The sequence below is a fragment of the Actinia tenebrosa genome, unplaced genomic scaffold (assembly GCF_029948245.1).
Source record: "Actinia tenebrosa isolate PJP-AT-01 unplaced genomic scaffold, QUT_ActTen_1.0 PGA_scaffold9__36_contigs__length_13948895, whole genome shotgun sequence".
Lineage (NCBI taxonomy): Eukaryota > Metazoa > Cnidaria > Anthozoa > Actiniaria > Actiniidae > Actinia > Actinia tenebrosa.
Genome location: NW_028292586.1, coordinates 1,268,800 through 1,288,275, shown reverse-complemented (window position 1 = coordinate 1,288,275; position 19,476 = coordinate 1,268,800). Strand labels below are relative to the sequence as shown.

Sequence of the window (19,476 nt, the reverse complement as noted above, 5' to 3'; positions counted from 1 at the left end):
GCTTGAATTGAGAGTGAATGGTGTGTTTTGAGGAAAAACTATATGACGGGCGTAGAGTGCTTTTCACAGCCCTCTCACAGGCCAATTTACATACATTTACTGTATTTTACGTGTACCTTTCTCCGCCCGGGATGTAGTCCTCATTCGTATATATCTAAGCCTTCGCTTTGAAACCAATACAGTTTCCATATTCTCAATTCCTTCCACTTGTAGTTTGAAAAAAAAAAAAAAAAAATGCGGACGATAAGTAGATTCTGAATGGATGTAAAAAACTCAAGGGACAGACTAATACAGTCCTTATAGTAGTAGTTAAAAAATTATGCATTCATCGAGTCAGTTCTCATGCATACTCACCACCAAATATTTTATTACGTCGAAGGTAGGTGTCCCTCTGAAGCGTGTGAAGGAGTGCGGAGGAGCTAATTTACAACGATCACAACACTCAAAAGGGCACCAATGAGTAAGCTTATTTTAAAAATTACTTTGACAGAAAAGAATTTTAATGCACGAATATGACTTTCACATCCATTGAAAACACACGGAAAAGTAAGTCTGGAATTACTCTAGTCTAGTTACGGACGTGCTGTTTAGTTATCTTAAAGGACAATAGCTTGGGTTAACTGGATATCGTGTGGGATTCGACGATACCGCGCCGCAAATAACAAGTAACAAAATGTTACGATTGATCCATATACCATATATAGAAACCGTGTTTGGATAATCCTTATCATTTTATCGATGCTCCAAGGAATTAAAGTCACAACACGGTTAATACAGAGATCGCATTGGATATTAGTATGTTTGGTCTGGTTTTGCGGAGAAAGGATACCCTTTCAATCTGCATAGTAAGCTAGCGCCAAGAGTTTGGTCTCAATAAAAGCCAATTGTAGTACCTAGTACCTTGGGGAGGTGTGTGTGTTGTATGAGCGTATAGAAATGGCTTGCTGGTTCATACTTTTGATGCTCTTTAATCGATTTCCTTTACGGCCAAAACAAAACAAATTACACCATTGGCCTTCATTTCGTTTCCTCTTTTAGAATTTGTTACTTTTTGCCTCAAAATCTAAAATTGTGGAAAATCCCAATCGGGATTTACTCCTTGGATCGGACTTTTCCAAGGTGGAGTGTCGGAACTAAGAAAAAATGTACTTTAGTATTTCGACTTGAAATCAAACAGAAAAGTCTAACATTACTAGAAAAATTACTTTGACGCAGTTATTACGAAAGATTATCAATAAAATTATGGCTTTTATGAGAATAATACTTCAGTGTACTCGCTAAGAATCTGTGAATTTATTCCACTTTTTTTCTCATTTCTTTTCTTTTTTATCAAACAAGGAATCGAAAAAAACATTCTAAAACTCCTCACTTGTGTTACTGCCACTATAACATCGTGAAACAGAAAATAGAGCAGAGTCAAGTTACCATAGTTACCGCAACGGGTAAAAAGAAAGTCTTTGGGCCAAAGGGATGGATATTCTGTACAGTATCCCCGCATCAATGCTATTCAATTGAAAACAGAAAACGTAAGTAGTGACTTTTATGTTTGTTAAAAAAAATATATAGAGTGTGCGTTGATGTTTTTACTATTTCAAAGTATGGACTGCCTGTGGTGCGACGAAGGTGTAGATACCACAGGCACACCAATCCCTTTCTACCATTGTTCTGATTCATATTAGAAACCAGATCGTAACTTGACACTTTTGGACCTTTTCTCTTTACCCTTTAACAAATCAAGGATATGTTGATTATTTTGCTAGCATAAAGTTCACATATAGTGAAAGGACTTTTGATGCTACTAATTTGCTTTTAAACCAAGTGAATTCAATTTTTATTCAGATAGAGAACAAAAGGAAATATTTTATAAACATCAACCGTTTCTTTTTCTGAATCCAATTATAAGATGTTTTGGTCAACGCAGACCAAAATGTAAAATAAAATAGTTCAAAAGAAACCTAATGGAATATTGTGGTTTAATTCAACAGTTGATAAGATGGTTCAGAGGCCCTTTCACTGGGTGTGAACTAAGCGTGAGACCACGAGGTTGTGACTTCTTCACATCCATTGAAAGGACCCTTATCAACTTTCAAAACCTGTATATTTTGGTCATCTCCAAACATGACCAATATTTATGTATAAATAAAAGTATAACAGTGATCAAAAGAAAACGAATAAAATCAACATTCCCATGTAAGGAGTGGTTATGACTGAGCTTCGAAGGTCTTCACTGACTACCATGACTACCATGACTAATTCACATCCATTGAAAGGACCTTCTTAATCAAAAAGTTAAGTATATGTTTGGATCTACGCAACTATTATTAAATATAGAAAATTATGGAAAATTAAATGCCTTGCAGTTTTTCAAAGTTTTGTTAGATTTTCTGAAAAAATTCTAGTCCATTTAAAACATTATTTTCGAGATAAACTTCAAGCCATTTTCATTAGATTGATAGGTTAGTTTACTTCATAAAAAAGAAAAATAACGATCAAAAGCTTGATTGAGAAGGTTTCATGTTTTGGTCACCCATCTAAATACTAACCCCCCTCTACCGGGCTTGTTTCGGTGATTGCGAGGCGATGCTCACGTTTTTTCCACTGAGCCACGAATCTAAGGAATCAGCATAACAATAGGCCTTGACAACAATGCACCAGATAGACTAGATTTTTAAATATTTTTTTAACCGATTCCGTGCGTGGCAGAGATGCAAGGGATTAGCCGATATGGTCTGGGGGCCGGCTGGTCTCTCCCCTGATGCTTCGGCTAGAACATTTTCTTGCGTAATTCGTGCACCCAAGGGCAGAAGGATTTAATCGCCGTCAGGTCCGAAGTCCATACGCCGCCTCAGCTCTGCGGATGTCTCGGGGGTATGGCACCTTGGAATCGATTTTTTGTTTTTAATTTTTTTTGTGGACTCAAGTCCAAATACCACCTTTTGAAAGAATTTTTTTTTTCTTTTTTCACCGCATTAAATTTTACGAAATATTTTTATTTCTAGCAGTTTATCCAATCTTCCCATGACTTATTTATTTATTTACTTATTTATTTATTTACTTATTTACTTATTTACTTATTTTTTTATTTATTTATTTGCTGTGTAAAACCATTTAAGTAAAGTAAAGTAAATATAGATTTTTGAACCTCTGTCACGCTAGTCCAACAGCAGTACGTATTCTTTCGCATTGCACAGTTCGTGGTGGGTTTCCACAGCCACAAGCCCAATAGCGTTTTACACGATTACTCTTAGTAAATAGATATATAATAAGAACATGCGTAATAAGTAAATTACGAGCCTTAGATGAGCCTTAGACGCATGTTCTTATTTGATATCCGAGCCCATCCCAAACGGCGCACTGCCACATCTATCTAGTAAATAGATATAATAAAGCCTTGTGGGATCGAGTTGTGGCTAAACTTTGTAAGCAAATGCTTTTGTTACAAGGAAAATTAGAATAATCTAGGGGTATTCCTTCACCTGATTTTGGAGTATGTATGTCTTGACCTGATTGTAGAGTATTTTTTGTCCTGAAATTTAATGTTTCTCTTGACCGGCTGCCGGTCATTACACACTTCACCCTGCATTGACTCAACAACCAGCGCACGATCGATGATTTTATACGTATGCGAGTTGGCATAAGCGAGTAACGATGTAAGCGAGTTGACCTTCCTTGAACCAAGATACCACAGGGAGCCCAACCCCTTTAGTTTAACTAATTTCTCTCATTTACAATATTTAAAGGTATCCTTGACCACATTTAAGGGTATCCTTGACCATATTTAAGGGTATCCTTGACCATATTTAAGGGTATCCTTGACCATATTTAAGGGTATCCTTGACCATATTTAAAAGTATCCTTGACCATATTTAAGGGTATCCTTGACCATATTTAAGAGTATCCTTTTTTTCAAATAACCGTATTTAACGTTATCCTTTTTTCAAATGACCATACGTAAGAGTTTCCTTTTTCAAGAATATGCACCAAACAAACTCAGTTTAGTCTTTTTGTGGTTACACACCTATTTTTTAAAATACTGATATATTTTTTTAGCTTTAAATATCGATTTAACTTCAGACATAAATGTCTATTATCGAGAATGTCTCGGCTAACTTCGTCGTAAAATTGTTTCTCGTCGCTTCGTCCAAGATCAGTTTGGCGGTTAGAAATCCACCCTCATTAGCCTCAGTTTAGTGTACGATTGTTTCGCTATAAAACCAATTGGAAGGGTAAAGAATAACAGGATTGGGTTAAGAGTGAATGGTGTGTTTTGAGAAAAAACTATATAACGGGCGTAGAGTGCTTTTCACAGGCCCCTCACAGCCCAATTTACATACATTTACTGTATTTGACGTGTACCTTTATCCGCCCGGGATGTAGTCTTCATCCGTATGTATCTAAGCATTCACTTTGAAACCCATTTGGAATCCAATTTTTCAATTACTAACACTCCTAATTCTGTATGACCTTGAAAAACTCGAGGTACAGTCTCATGAACTCTTTTTCTATTCAATAAAACAGCTGAAAACATTTTCCTCGCCCAAACTCAGTTGTATCAGCGAATAGAATAGTACATTTGATAGTACATTCGTGCCGTGCCGTGCCGCGGTGCAGTGATCTTTAAAGTGTATGAACAATAGCCATGCTTAAGGACGACCTGAGTTTCGACGAAACCCTGTAAAGAAAGGCGTGTCACAAAATTTTCCTACTACCCATACCATTGATAGAAATCGTGTGGGTACAGTTCTAAGAATTATATCATTGGACATCATGCCAATCAATGTCACATATCGGATAAAACAAGCATGGCATTGGACTTTAGCATGTTTGGTTTGGTTTTTTCTATCTGCATAGTTAGTGCCAGGATTTGGTGCTAAAAATTAAATTACATTGAGCAAGACATTCCTTGGGGGCAAGGGGAGGTGGAAGTATTGGCTTACAAGAAGCTTAAGGGTGTAATATTTGAAGCTTGTAAAACCAGTATTTTTTAACGACAACAACAGAATAAATGACGCCATTGATACGTATTTAACTTGTTCTCTTAGAATTTGATAGTTTTAACCCTAAAATCCAAAATTCTAGAAAATCCCAATCCGGATTAATATCTAGGATCGGACTTTTTCTACGTGGAGCGTGAGATTGAGAAAAAAACATTCTTTGGTATTTCAATTTAAAATCAATATAGAAATTTGAAGATTACTTGGAATATGACATGGTATTAGTGTGGTATACTTGTAGTCCAGGTGTATAATTTCACATAGTATTAGTGTGGTATACTTGCAGTCCAGGTGTATAATATGACAAGGTATTAGTGTGGTATACTTGTAGTCCAGGTGCATAATATCACATGGTATTAGTGTGGTATACTTGCAGTCCAGGTGTATAATATGACATGGTATTAGTGTGGTATACTTGTAGTCCAGGTGTATAATATGACATGGTATTAATGTGGTATACTTGTAGTCCAGGTATATAATATGACATGGTATTAGTGTGGTATACTTGCAGTCCAGGTGTATAATATGACATGGTATTAGTGTAGTATACTTGCAGTCCAGGTGTATAATATCACATGGTATTAGTGTGGTATACTTGCAGTCCAGGTGTATAATATGAAATGGTATTGGTGTGGTATGCTTGTAGTCCAGGTGTATAATATGACATGGTATTAGTGTGGTATACTTGCAGTCCAGGTGTATAATATGACATGGTATTAGTGTGGTATACTTGTAGTCCAGGTGTATAATATCACAAGGTATTAATGTGGTATACCTGCAGTCCAGGTGTATAATATGACATGGTATTAGTGTAGTATACTTGCAGTCCAGGTTTATAATATGACATGGTATTAGTGTGGTATACTTGCAGTCCAGGTGTATAATATGACATGGTATTGGTGTGGTATACTTGTAGTCCAGGTGTATAATATGACATGGTATTAGTGTGGTATGCTTGCAGTCCAGGTGTATAAAATGGCATAGTATTAGTGTGTTCTACTTGCAGTCCAGGTGTATAATATAACATGGTATTAGTGTGGTATACTTGTAGTCCAGGTGTATAATATGACATGGTATTAGTGTGGTATACTTGTAGTCCAGGTGTATAATATGACATGGTATTAGTGTGGTATACTTGCAGTCCAGATGTATAATATTACATGGTATTAGTGTGGTATGCTTGTAGTCCAGGTGTATAATATGACATGGTATTAGTGTGGTATACTTGTAGTCCAGGTGTATAATATGACATGGTATTAGTGTAGTATACTTGCAGTCCACGTGTATAATATGACATGGTATTAGTGTGGTATACTTGTAGTCCAGGTGTATAATATGACATGGTATTAATGTGGTATACTTGCAGTCCAGGTGTATAATATGACATAGTATTAGTGTAGTATACTTGCAGTCCAGGTTTATAATATGACATGGTATTAGTGTGGTATACTTGTAGTCCAGGTGTATAATATGACATGGTATTAGTGTGGTATAATTGCAGTCCAGGTGTATAATATGACATGGTATTAGTGTGGTATACTTGCAGTCCAGGTGTATAATATGACATGGTATTAGTGTGGTATACTTGTAGTCCAGGTGTATAATATGACATGGTATTAGTGTGGTATACTTGTAGTCCAGGTGTATAATATGACATGGTATTAGTGTAGTATACTTGTAGTCCAGGTGTATAATTTAACATGGTATTAGTCAGGTATACTAGTAGTGCAGGTGTATAATATGACATGGTATTAGTGTAGTATACTTGTAGTCCAGGTGTATAATTTAACATGGTATTAGTCAGGTATACTTGTAGTCCATGTGTATAATATGACATGGTATTAGTGTGGTATACTTGCAGTCCAGGTGTATAATATGACATGGTATTAGTGTAGTATACTTGCAGTCCAGGCGTATAATATGACATGGTATTAGTGTGGTATACTTGCAGTCCAGGTGCATAATATGACATGGTATAAGTGTGGTATACTTGTAGCCCAGGTGCATAATATGACATGGTATTAATGTGGTATACTTGCAGTCCAGGTGTATAATATGACATGGTATTAGTGTAGTATACTTGCAGTCCAGGTGTATAATATGACATGGTATTAGTGTGGTATACTTGCAGTCCAGGTGTATAATATGAAATGGTATTGGTGTGGTATGCTTGTAGTCCAGGTGTATAATATGACATGGTATTAGTGTGGTATACTTGCAGTCCAGGTGTATAATATGACATGGTATTAGTGTGGTATACTTGTAGTCCAGGTGTATAATATCACAAGGTATTAATGTGGTATACCTGCAGTCCAGGTGTATAATATGACATGGTATTAGTGTAGTATACTTGCAGTCCAGGTTTATAATATGACATGGTATTAGTGTGGTATACTTGCAGTCCAGGTGTATAATATGACATGGTATTGGTGTGGTATACTTGTAGTCCAGGTGTATAATATGACATGGTATTAGTGTGGTATGCTTGCAGTCCAGGTGTATAAAATGGCATAGTATTAGTGTGTTCTACTTGCAGTCCAGGTGTATAATATAACATGGTATTAGTGTGGTATACTTGTAGTCCAGGTGTATAATATGACATGGTATTAGTGTGGTATACTTGTAGTCCAGGTGTATAATATGACATGGTATTAGTGTGGTATACTTGCAGTCCAGATGTATAATATTACATGGTATTAGTGTGGTATGCTTGTAGTCCAGGTGTATAATATGACATGGTATTAGTGTGGCATACTTGCAGTCCAGGTGTATAATATGACATGGTATTAGTGTAGTATACTTGCAGTCCAGGTTTATAATATGACATGGTATTAGTGTGGTATACTTGTAGTCCAGGTGTATAATATGACATGGTATTAGTGTGGTATAATTGCAGTCCAGGTGTATAATATGACATGGTATTAGTGTGGTATACTTGCAGTCCAGGTGTATAATATGACATGGTATTAGTGTGGTATACTTGTAGTCCAGGTGTATAATATGACATGGTATTAGTGTGGTATACTTGTAGTCCAGGTGTATAATATGACATGGTATTAGTGTAGTATACTTGTAGTCCAGGTGTATAATTTAACATGGTATTAGTCAGGTATACTAGTAGTGCAGGTGTATAATATGACATGGTATTAGTGTAGTATACTTGTAGTCCAGGTGTATAATTTAACATGGTATTAGTCAGGTATACTTGTAGTCCATGTGTATAATATGACATGGTATTAGTGTGGTATACTTGCAGTCCAGGTGTATAATATGACATGGTATTAGTGTAGTATACTTGCAGTCCAGGCGTATAATATGACATGGTATTAGTGTGGTATACTTGCAGTCCAGGTGCATAATATGACATGGTATAAGTGTGGTATACTTGTAGCCCAGGTGCATAATATGACATGGTATTAATGTGGTATACTTGTAGTCCAGGTGTATAATATGACATGGTATTAGTGTGGTATACTTGTATTCCAGGTATATAATATGACATGGTATTAGTGTGGTATACTAGCAGTCCAAGTGTATAATATGACATGGTATTAGTGTAGTATACTTGCAGTCCAGGTGTATAATATGACATGGTATTAGTGTGGTATACTCGAGTCCAGGTGTATAATATGACATGGTATTGGTGTGGTATACCTGTAGTCCAGGTGTATAATATGACATGGTATTAGTGTGGTATGCTTGCAGTCCAGGTGTATAAAATGACATAGTATTAGTGTGGTATACTTGCATTCCAGGTGTATAATATAACATGGTATTAGTGTGGTATACTTGTAGTCCAGGTGTATAATATGACATGGTATTAGTGTGGTATAATTGCAGTCCAGGTGTATAATATGACATGGTATTAGTGTGGTATACTTGTAGTCCAGGTGTATAATATGACATGGTATTAGTGTGGTATACTTGTAGTCCAGGTGTATAATATGACATGGTATTAGTGTAGTATACTTGTAGTCCAGGTGTATAATTTAACATGGTATTAGTCAGGTATACTTGTAGTCTAGGTGTATAATATGACATGGTATTAGTGTGGTATACCTGCAGTCCAGGTGTATAATATGACATGGTATTAGTGTAGTATAATTGCAGTCCAGGTGTATAATATGACATGGTATTAGTGTGGTATACTTGCAGTCCAGGTTCATAATATGACGTGGTATTAGTGTGGTATACTTGTAGCCCAGGTGTATAATATGACATGGTATTAGTGTGGGATACTTGCAGTCCAAGTGTATAATTAGACATGGTATTAGTGTGGTATACTTGCAGTCCAGGTGCATAATATGACATGGTATTAGTGTAGTATACTTGCAGTCCAGGTGTATAATATCACATGGTATTAGTGTGGTATACTTGTAGTCCAGGTGTATAATATGACATGGTATTAGTGTGGTATAATTGCAGTCCAGGTGTATAATATGACATGGTATTAGTGTGGTATACTTGTAGTCTAGGTGTATAATATGACATGGTATTAGTGTGGTATACTTGTAGTCCAGGTGTATAATATGACATGGTATTAGTGTAGTATACTTGTAGTCCAGGTGTATAATTTAATATGGTATTAGTCAGGTATACTTGTAGTCTAGGTGTATAATATGACATGGTATTAGTGTGGTATACCTGCAGTCCAGGTGTATAATATGACATGGTATTAGTCAGGTATACTTGTAGTCCAGGTGTATAATATGACATGGTATTAGTGTAGTATACTTGCAGTCCAGGTGTATAATATCACATGGTATTAGTGTGGTATACTTGTAGTCCAGGTGTATAATATGACATGGTATTAGTGTGGTATAATTGCAGTCCAGGTGTATAATATGACATGGTATTAGTGTGGTATACTTGTAGTCAAGGTGTATAATATGACATGGTATTAGTGTGGTATACTTGTAGTCCAGGTGTATAATATGACATGGTATTAGTGTAGTATACTTGTAGTCCAGGTGTATAATTTAATATGGTATTAGTCAGGTATACTTGTAGTCTAGGTGTATAATATGACATGGTATTAGTGTGGTATACCTGCAGTCCAGGTGTATAATATGACATGGTATTAGTGTAGTATACTTGCAGTCCAGGTGTATAATATGACATGGTATTAGTGTGGTATAATTGCAGTCCAGGTGTATAATATGACATGGTATTAGTGTGGTATACTTGTAGTCCAGGTGTATAATATGACATGGTATTAGTGTAGTATACTTGTAGTCCAGGTGTATAATATGACATGGTATTAGTGTAGTATACTTGTAGTCCAGGTGTATAATTTAACATGGTATTAGTCAGGTATACTTGTAGTCTAGGTGTATAATATGACATGGTATTAGTGTGGTATACCTGCAGTCCAGGTGTATAATATGACATGGTATTAGTGTAGTATAATTGCAGTCCAGGTGTATAATATGACATGGTATTAGTGTGGTATACTTGCAGTCCAGGTTCATAATATGACGTGGTATTAGTGTGGTATACTTGTAGCCCAGGTGTATAATATGACATGGTATTAGTGTGGGATACTTGCAGTCCAAGTGTATAATTAGACATGGTATTAGTGTGGTATACTTGCAGTCCAGGTGCATAATATGACATGGTATTAGTGTGGTATACTTGTAGTCCAGGTGCATAATATGACATGGTATTAGCATGGTATACTTGCAGTCCAGGTGTATAATATGACATGGTATTAGTCAGGTATACTTGTAGTCCAGGTGTATAATATGACATGGTATTAGTGTAGTATACTTGCAGTCCAGGTGTATAATATCACATGGTATTAGTGTGGTATACTTGTAGTCCAGGTGTATAATATGACATGGTATTAGTGTGGTATAATTGCAGTCCAGGTGTATAATATGACATGGTATTAGTGTGGTATACTTGTAGTCAAGGTGTATAATATGACATGGTATTAGTGTGGTATACTTGTAGTCCAGGTGTATAATATGACATGGTATTAGTGTAGTATACTTGTAGTCCAGGTGTATAATTTAATATGGTATTAGTCAGGTATACTTGTAGTCTAGGTGTATAATATGACATGGTATTAGTGTGGTATGCCTGCAGTCCAGGTGTATAATATGACATGGTATTAGTGTAGTATACTTGCAGTCCAGGTGTATAATATGACATGGTATTAGTGTGGTATACTTGCAGTCCAGGTGCATAATATGACATGGTATTAGTGTGGTATACTTGCAGTCCAGGTGTATAATATGACATGGTATTAGTGTGGTATACTTGCAGTCCAGGTGTATAATTAGACATGGTATTAGTGTGGTATACTTTTAGTCCAGGTGTATCATATGACATGGTATTAGTGTGGTATACTTGCAGTCCAGGTGTATAATATGACATAGTATTAGTGTGGTATACATGCAGTTACTTTATTTTATGTGATCCTTCATCGCCCGGGATGTACTATTTACCTGCATTTTAATTGCTTCACTATTAAAGGCATTTGGAAGCGAATGTTTTCGATTTCTACCACTTAAAGGATTCATAAGGCATAAATAGTAGATCCTGTATGAGTGTTAAAACAGTCAAGGTATAGACTAATCCAGTAGTGGACATCTTTTTTATCCAATACAACAGCCTACCATTTTTTTCCGGGTTCTACTTTTCAGCTTGTCTGAATGGAGAAAAAGTGAACTTGGAATCAATCAGTTAAGCGCGATCGATGATCTTATACGTATGAGAGTTGGCATAAGCGAGTAAAGACGTAAGCGAGTTGACCTACCTTGAACCAAGATACCACAGGGGGCCCAACCCCTTTACTTTAACTAATTATTCTCATTTACAATATTTAAGGGTATCCTTGACCATATTTAAGAGTATCCTTTTTTTAAATGACCGTATTTAAAGGTATCCTTGACCATATTTAAGAGTATCCTTCTTTCAAATGAACATACTTAAGAGTATCCTTTTTCAAAAATAAGCAACAAACAAACTGAATTTAGTCTTTTTGTTGTTACACACCTATTTTTATAATGATGATATGCTTTTCAGCTTTTTTTTCGAATTAACTTCAGACATCAATGTCTATTATCGAGATAGAATGTCTCCAACTTCGTCGTTAAACTTGTTTCTCGTTGCTTCGTGCAAGATGATTTTGGGGGTTAGAAGTCCATCCTCATTAGCCTCAGTTTGGTGTACGATTGCTTCGTGATAAAACCAACTGGAAGGATAAAGAATAACAGGCTTGAATTGAGAGCGAATGGTGTGTTTTGAGGAAAAACTATATGACGGGCGTAGAGTGCTTTTCACAGCCCCCTCACAGGCCAATTTACATACATTTACTGTATTTTACGTGTACCTACTTCCGCCCGGGATGTAGTCCTCATTCGTATGTATCTAAGCCTTCGCTTTAAAACCAGTATAGTTTCCATATTTTCAATTCATTCCACATTCTGAATGGATGTAAAAAACTCAAGGGAGAGACTAATTCAGTCTAGTATAGTAGTAGTTAAAGAATTCTGCATTCATCGAGTCAGTTCTCATGCATACTCACCACCAAATATTTTATTACATCAAAGGTAGGCGTCCCTCTGAAGCGTGTGAAGGAGTGCGGAGGAGCTAATTTACAACGATCACAACACTCAAAAGGACATCAATGAGTAAGTTTATTTTAAAAACTAAATTGAGAGAAAAGAATTTTAATGGACGAATATGACTTTTACATCCATTGAAAACACACGGAAAACTGAGTAAGTCAGGAATTACTCTAGTCTATTTAAGGACGTGCCGTTTAGTTATCTTAAAGGACAATAGCTAGGGTTAACTGGATATCGTGTGGGATTCGACGATACCGCGCCGCAAATAACAAGTAACAAAATGTTACGATTGATCCATATATCATATGTAGAAACCGCGTTTGGATAATTCTTATCATTTTATCGATACTCCCTGCGAATCAAAGTCACAACACGGTTAATACGAAGATCGCATTGCATTTTAGTATGTTTGGTCTGGTTTTGCGGATAACGGGACACCCTTTCAATCTGCATAGTAAGCTAGCGCCAAGAGTTTGGCCTCAGAAAGACCAATCGTAGTACCTAGTACCTTGGAGAGATGGGTGGGTTGTATGAGCGTATAGAAGTGGCTTGCGGGTCCATACTTGTGATGCTCTTAAATCCATTTCCTTTACGACCAAAACAAAACAAATAACACCTTTGACATCCATTTCGTTTCCTCTTTTAGAATTTGTTACTTTTTGCCTCAAAATCTAAAATTGTGGAAAATCCCAACCGGGATTTACTCCTTGGATCGGACTTTTCCAAGGTGGAGTGTCGGAACTAAGAAAAAATTTACTTTAGTATTTCGACTTGAAATCAAACAGAAAAGTCAAATATTACTAGAAAAATTACTTTGACGCAGTTATTACGAACGATTATCAATAAAATTATGGGTTTTATGAGAATGATACTTCAGTGTACTCGCTTAGAATCTGTGAATTTATTCCACTTTTTTTCTTATTTCTTTTCTTTTTTATCAAACAAGGAATCGAAAAAAACATTCTAAAACTCCTCACTTGTGTTCCTGCCACTATAACATGCTGAAACAGAAAATAGAGCAGAGTCAAGTTACCATAGTTACCGCAACGGGTAAAAAGAAAGTCTTTGGGATGGATATTCTGTACAGTATCCACGCATCAATGCTATTCAATTGAAAACAGAAAACGTAAGTAGTGACTTTTATGCGTGTTCAAAAATATATATTTAGAGTGTGCGTTATTTTAAAGTATGGACTGCCTGTGGTGCGACGAAGGTGAAGACACCACAGGCACACCAATCCCTTTCTACCATTGTTCTGATTCATATTAGAAACCAGATCGTAACTTGACACTTTTGGACCTTTTCTCTTTACCCTTTAACAAATCAAGGATATGTTGATTATTTTGCTAGCATAAAGTTCACATATAGTGAAAGGACTTTTGATGCTACTTATTTGCTTTTAAACCAACTGAATCCAATTTTTATTCAGATAGAGAACAAAAGGAAATATTTTATAAACATCATACGTTTCTTTTTCTGAATCTAAATATAATATGTTTGGGTCAACGCAGACCAAAATGTAAAATAAAATAGTTCAAAAGAAACCTAATGGAAAATTGTGGTTTAATTCAACAATTGATAAGATGGTTCAGAGGCCCTTTCACTGGATGTGAACTAAGCGTGAGACCACGAGATTGTGACTTCTTCACATCCGTTGAAAGGACCTTTATCAACTTTCAAAACCTGCATATTTTGGTCATCTCTAAACATGACCAATATTTATATATAAATAAAAGTATAACAGTGATCAAAAGAAAACGAATGAAATTAACATGCCCATTTAAGGAGTGGTTATGACTGAGCTTCGAAGATCCTTTACTGAACGACCATGACTAATTCACATCCATTGAAAGGACCTTTTTAATCAAAAAGTTAGATATATGTTTGGATCTACGCAAAACAAAACAAAAAATAATTAAGTAATATAGAAAATGATAGAAATTGAAATGCCCTGCAGTTTTTCAAAGTTTTGTTAGTCTGTTTTCTAAAAAAAATTTCAGTTCTAGTTCATTTGAAATATTACTTTCTAGATAAACTTCAAGCCATTTTCATTGGATTGATAGGTTAGTTTGCTTCATCAAAAAGAAAAATAACGATCAAAAGCTTGTTTGAGTAGGTATCATGTTTTGGTCACCCATCTAAATACTAACCCCCCTCTACCGGGCTTGACTCGGTGATTGCGAGGCGATGCTCACGTTTTTTCCACTGAGCCACGAATCTAAGGAATCAGCATAACAATAGGCCTTGACAACAATGCACCAGATAGACTAGATTTTTAAACATTTTTTTAACCGATTCCGTGCGTGGCAGAGATGCAAGGGATTAGCCGATATGGTCTGGGGGCCGGCTGGTCTCTCCCCTGATGCTTCGGCTAGAACATTTTCTTGCGTAATTCGTACACCCAAGGGCAGAAGGATTTAATCGCCGTCAGGTCCGAAGTCCATACGCCGCCTCAGCTCTGCGGATGTCTCGGGGGTATGGCACCTTGGAATCGATTTTTTGTTTCTAATTTCTTTTGTGGACTCAAGTCCAAATACCACCTTTTGAAAGAATTTTTTTTTCTTTTTTCACCGCATTAAATTTTACGGAATATTTTTATTTCTAGCAGTTTATCCAATCTTCCCATGACTTTTATTTATTTATTTATTTATTTATTTATTTATTTATTTATTTACTTATTTATTTACTAATTTATTTATTTATTTACTAATTTATTTATTTATTTATTTATTTACTTATTTATTTATTTATTTACTTATTTATTTATTTATTTATTTACTAATTTATTTATTTATTTATTTATTTACTTATTTATTTACTTATTTATTTATTTATTTATTTATTTACTTATTTATTTATTTATTTACTAATTTATTTATTTATTTATTTACTTATTTATTCATTTACTTATTTACTTATTTATTTATTTATTTATTTACTAATTTATTTATTTACTAATTTATTTATTTATTTATTTACTTATTTATTTACTTATTTATTTACTTATTTATTTACTTATTTATTTATTTATTTATTTGCTGTGTAAAACCATTTAAGTAAAGTTAAGTAAAGATAGATTTTTAAACCTCTGTCACGCTAGTCCAACAGCAGTACGTATTCTTTTGCATTGCATAGTTCGTGGTAGGTTTCCACAGCCACAAGTCCAATAGCGTTTTGACACGATTACTCTTAGTAAATAGATATAACAAAGGCTTGTGCGATCGAGTTATGGCTAAACTTTGTAAGCAAATGCTTTTGTTATAGGGAAAATTAGAATAATCTAGGGGCATTTCTTCACCTGATTTTGGAGTATGTATGTTTTGATCTGATTGTAGAGTATTTTTTGTCCTGAAATTTAATGTTTCTCTTGACCGGCTGCCGGTCATTATACACTTCACCCTGCATTGACTCAACAACCAGCAGCCGGTCAAGAAAAACAAAAAAATGTAACCGACATGCCAGTTATATTTATTTCTATTCCCACGATCGATGATTTTATACGTATGCGAGTTGGCATAAGCGAGTAAGGACATAAGCGAGTTGACCTTCCTTGAACCAAGATACCACAGGGAGCCCAACCACTTTAGTTTAACTAATTTCTCTCATTTACAATATTTAAAGGTATCCTTGACCACATTTAAGGGTATCCTTGACCATATTTAAGGGTATCCTTGACCATATTTAAGGGTATCCTTGACCATATTTAAGGGTATCCTTGACCATATATAAGGGTATCCTTGACCATATTTAAGGGTATCCTTGACCATATTTAAGGGTATCCTTAACCATATTTAAGGTATCCTCGACCATATTTAAGGGTATCCTTGACCATATTTAAGGGTATCCTTGACCATATTTAAGGGTATCCTTGACCATAATTAAGAGTATCCTTTTTTCAAATGACCGTATTTAAAGGTATCCTTGACCATATTTAAGGGTATCCTTGACCATATTTAAGGGTATCCTTGACCATATTTAAGGGTATCCTTGACCATATTTAAAAGTATCCTTGACCATATTTAAGGGTATCCTTGACCATATTTAAGGGTATCCTTGACCATATTTAAGGGTATCCTTGACCATATTTAAGGGTATCCTTGACCATATTTAAGGGTATCCTTGACCATATTTAAGGGTATCCTCGACCATATTTAAGGGTATCCTTGAGCATATTTAAGAGTATCCTTGACCATATTTAAGGGTATCCTTGACCATATTTAAGGGTATCCTTAACCATATTTAAGGGTATCCTCGACCATATTTAAGGGTATCCTTGAGCATATTTAAGGGTATCCTTGACCATATTTAAGGGTATCCTTTTTTCAAATGACCATACTGAATTTAGTCTTTTTGTGGTTACACACCTAGTTTTAAAAATGATGATATATTATTAAGGTTTTTTTTCGAAATAACTTCAGACATAAATGTCTATTATCGAGATAGAATGTCTCCAACTTCGTCGTTAAACTTGTTTCTCGTCGCTTCGTCCAAGATGATTTTGGGGGTTAGATATCCACCCTCATTAGCCTCAGTTTCGGTGTACGATTGCTTCGTGATAAAACCAACTGGAAGGATAAAGAATAACAGGCTTGAATTGAGAGCGAATGGTGTGTTCTTAGGAAAAACTATATGACGGGCGTAGAGTGCATTTCACAGCCCCCTCACTGGCCAATTTACATACATTTACTGTATTTTACGTGTACCTACTTCCGCCCGGGATGTAGTCCTCATTCGTATGTATCTAAGCCTTCGCTTTAAAACCAGTATAGTTTCCATATTTTCAATTCATTCCACATTCTGAATGGATGTAAAAAACTCAAGGGAGAGACTAATTCAGTCTAGTATAGTAGTAGTTATAACATTCTGCATTCATCGAGTCAGTTCTCATGCATACTCACCACCAAATATTTTATTACATCGAAGGTAGGCGTCCCTCTGAAGCGTGTGAAGGAGTGCGGAGGAGCTAATTTACAACGATCACAACACTTATAAGGACACCAATGAGTAAGTTTATTTTAAAAACTAAATTGAGAGAAAAGAATTTTAATGGACGAATATGACTTTCATATCTATATCTACATTTTATTATCAGCAGGAACTATACATTAAGTTATCACGCTAACTATATATCCATATCCATTGAAAACACGCCGAAAAAGTAAGTCTGGAATTACTCTAGTTACAGACGTGCCGTTTAGTTATCTTAAAGAACAATAGCTTGGGTTAACTGGATAACGTGTGGGATTCGACGATACCGCGCCGCAAATAACAAGTAACAAAATGTTACGATTGATCCATATACCATATATAGAAAACCGCGTTTGGATAATCCTTATCATTTTATCGATACTCCAGCCAATTAATGTCACAGTGCGACTAAAAAAGATATCGTATTGGATTTTAGTATTATAGTGGTTTTGCGAAGAAAGCATACCCTTTCATTCTGCATAGTAAGCTAGCGCCCAGAGTTTGGGCCCAGAAAGGCCAATTGTAGTACCTAGTACCCTGGAGAGATGGGTGTGTTGTATGAGCGTATAGAAGTGGCTTGCGGGTCCATACTTTTGATGCTCTTTAATCGAGTCCCTTTTCGACCAAAACAAACTAAATTACACCATTGACCTCCGTTTCGTTTGCTCTTTTAGAATTTGTTACTTTTTGTCTCAAAATCCAAAATTGTGGAAAATCCCAATCGGGATTCACTCCTTGGATTGGACTTTTCCTAGGTGGAGTGTCGGAACGAGTAAACAATTTACTTTAGTATTTCGACTTGAAATCAAACAGAAAAGTCTAACATTACTAGAAAAATTACTTTGACGCAGTTATTTTGAAAGATTATCCAAAAATTATTGCTTTTTTTCGGTGAGAATCTTATTGAATATATTCCACTTATTATATCTTTTCTTCTCTTATTTATTAAACAGAGAATCGAAAAAGACGTTCGAAAACTACTAATTCGTGTTCCTGCCACTATAACATGCTGAAACAGAAAATAGAGCGGAGTTAAGTTACCCTAGATACCGCAAAGGGTAAAAAGAAAGTCTTTGGGCCAAAGGGATGGATATTCTGTACAGTATCCCCGCATCAATGCTATTCAAGTGAAAACAGAAAACGTAAGTTGTGACTTTTATGCGTGTTCAAAAATATATATTTAGAGTGTGCGTTGATTTTTTTACTATTTCAAAGTATGGACTACCTGTGGTGCGACGAAGATATATACCACAGGCAGACCAATCTCTTTTCACCCTTGTTCTGATTCATATTAGAAACCAGATTAGAAATTTAGAAATATCCTTGACCATATTTAAGGGTATCCTTGACCATATTTAAGGGTATACTTGACCATATTTAAGAGTATCCTTGACCATATTTAAGGGTATCCTTGACCATATTTAAAGGTATCCTTGACCATATTTAAGGGTACCCTTGACCATATTTAAGGGTATCCTTGACCATATTTAAGGGTATCCTTGAGTATATTTAAGGGTATCCTTGACCATATTTAAGAGTATCCTTTTTTTCAAATGACGGCGTATTTAAGGGTATCCTTGACCATACTTAAAGGCATCCTTAACCACGAATCAATGTATTTCTTTGTCTTTTTGTCGAAAATATCCACGTAATATTGTAGAATGATTGACTAGCCGTGATTCATGCAGTGGCATAGAGTATGCAAATGCATGACTATTATCTTATGAATCTTATTTTTCAAGAGCATCCATTAAATGCTGATTATCTCGAAAACAAGCTCATTTGGAATCAACATTGGTCATGACCACTCCTTTATTACTCCGAATCAAATTTAACGGAAGTTCAACCACTCGTTTATCACTATTAAAATTCCGAATCGAATTTGCCGGAAGTTCAGCTACTCGTTTATCGCTCTTGAATTTCCGAATTGAATTTAC

At 35.5% G+C, this 19,476-nt stretch overlaps 1 protein-coding gene across 1 annotated transcript in view; it reads right to left on the bottom strand.

Annotated features, from left to right (window-relative positions):
- LOC148904456 (uncharacterized) overlaps window positions 1–19,476 on the bottom strand; it is a 130,809-nt gene that overhangs the window by 83,431 nt on the left and 27,902 nt on the right. The gene's annotated exons all lie outside the window — the stretch shown is intronic.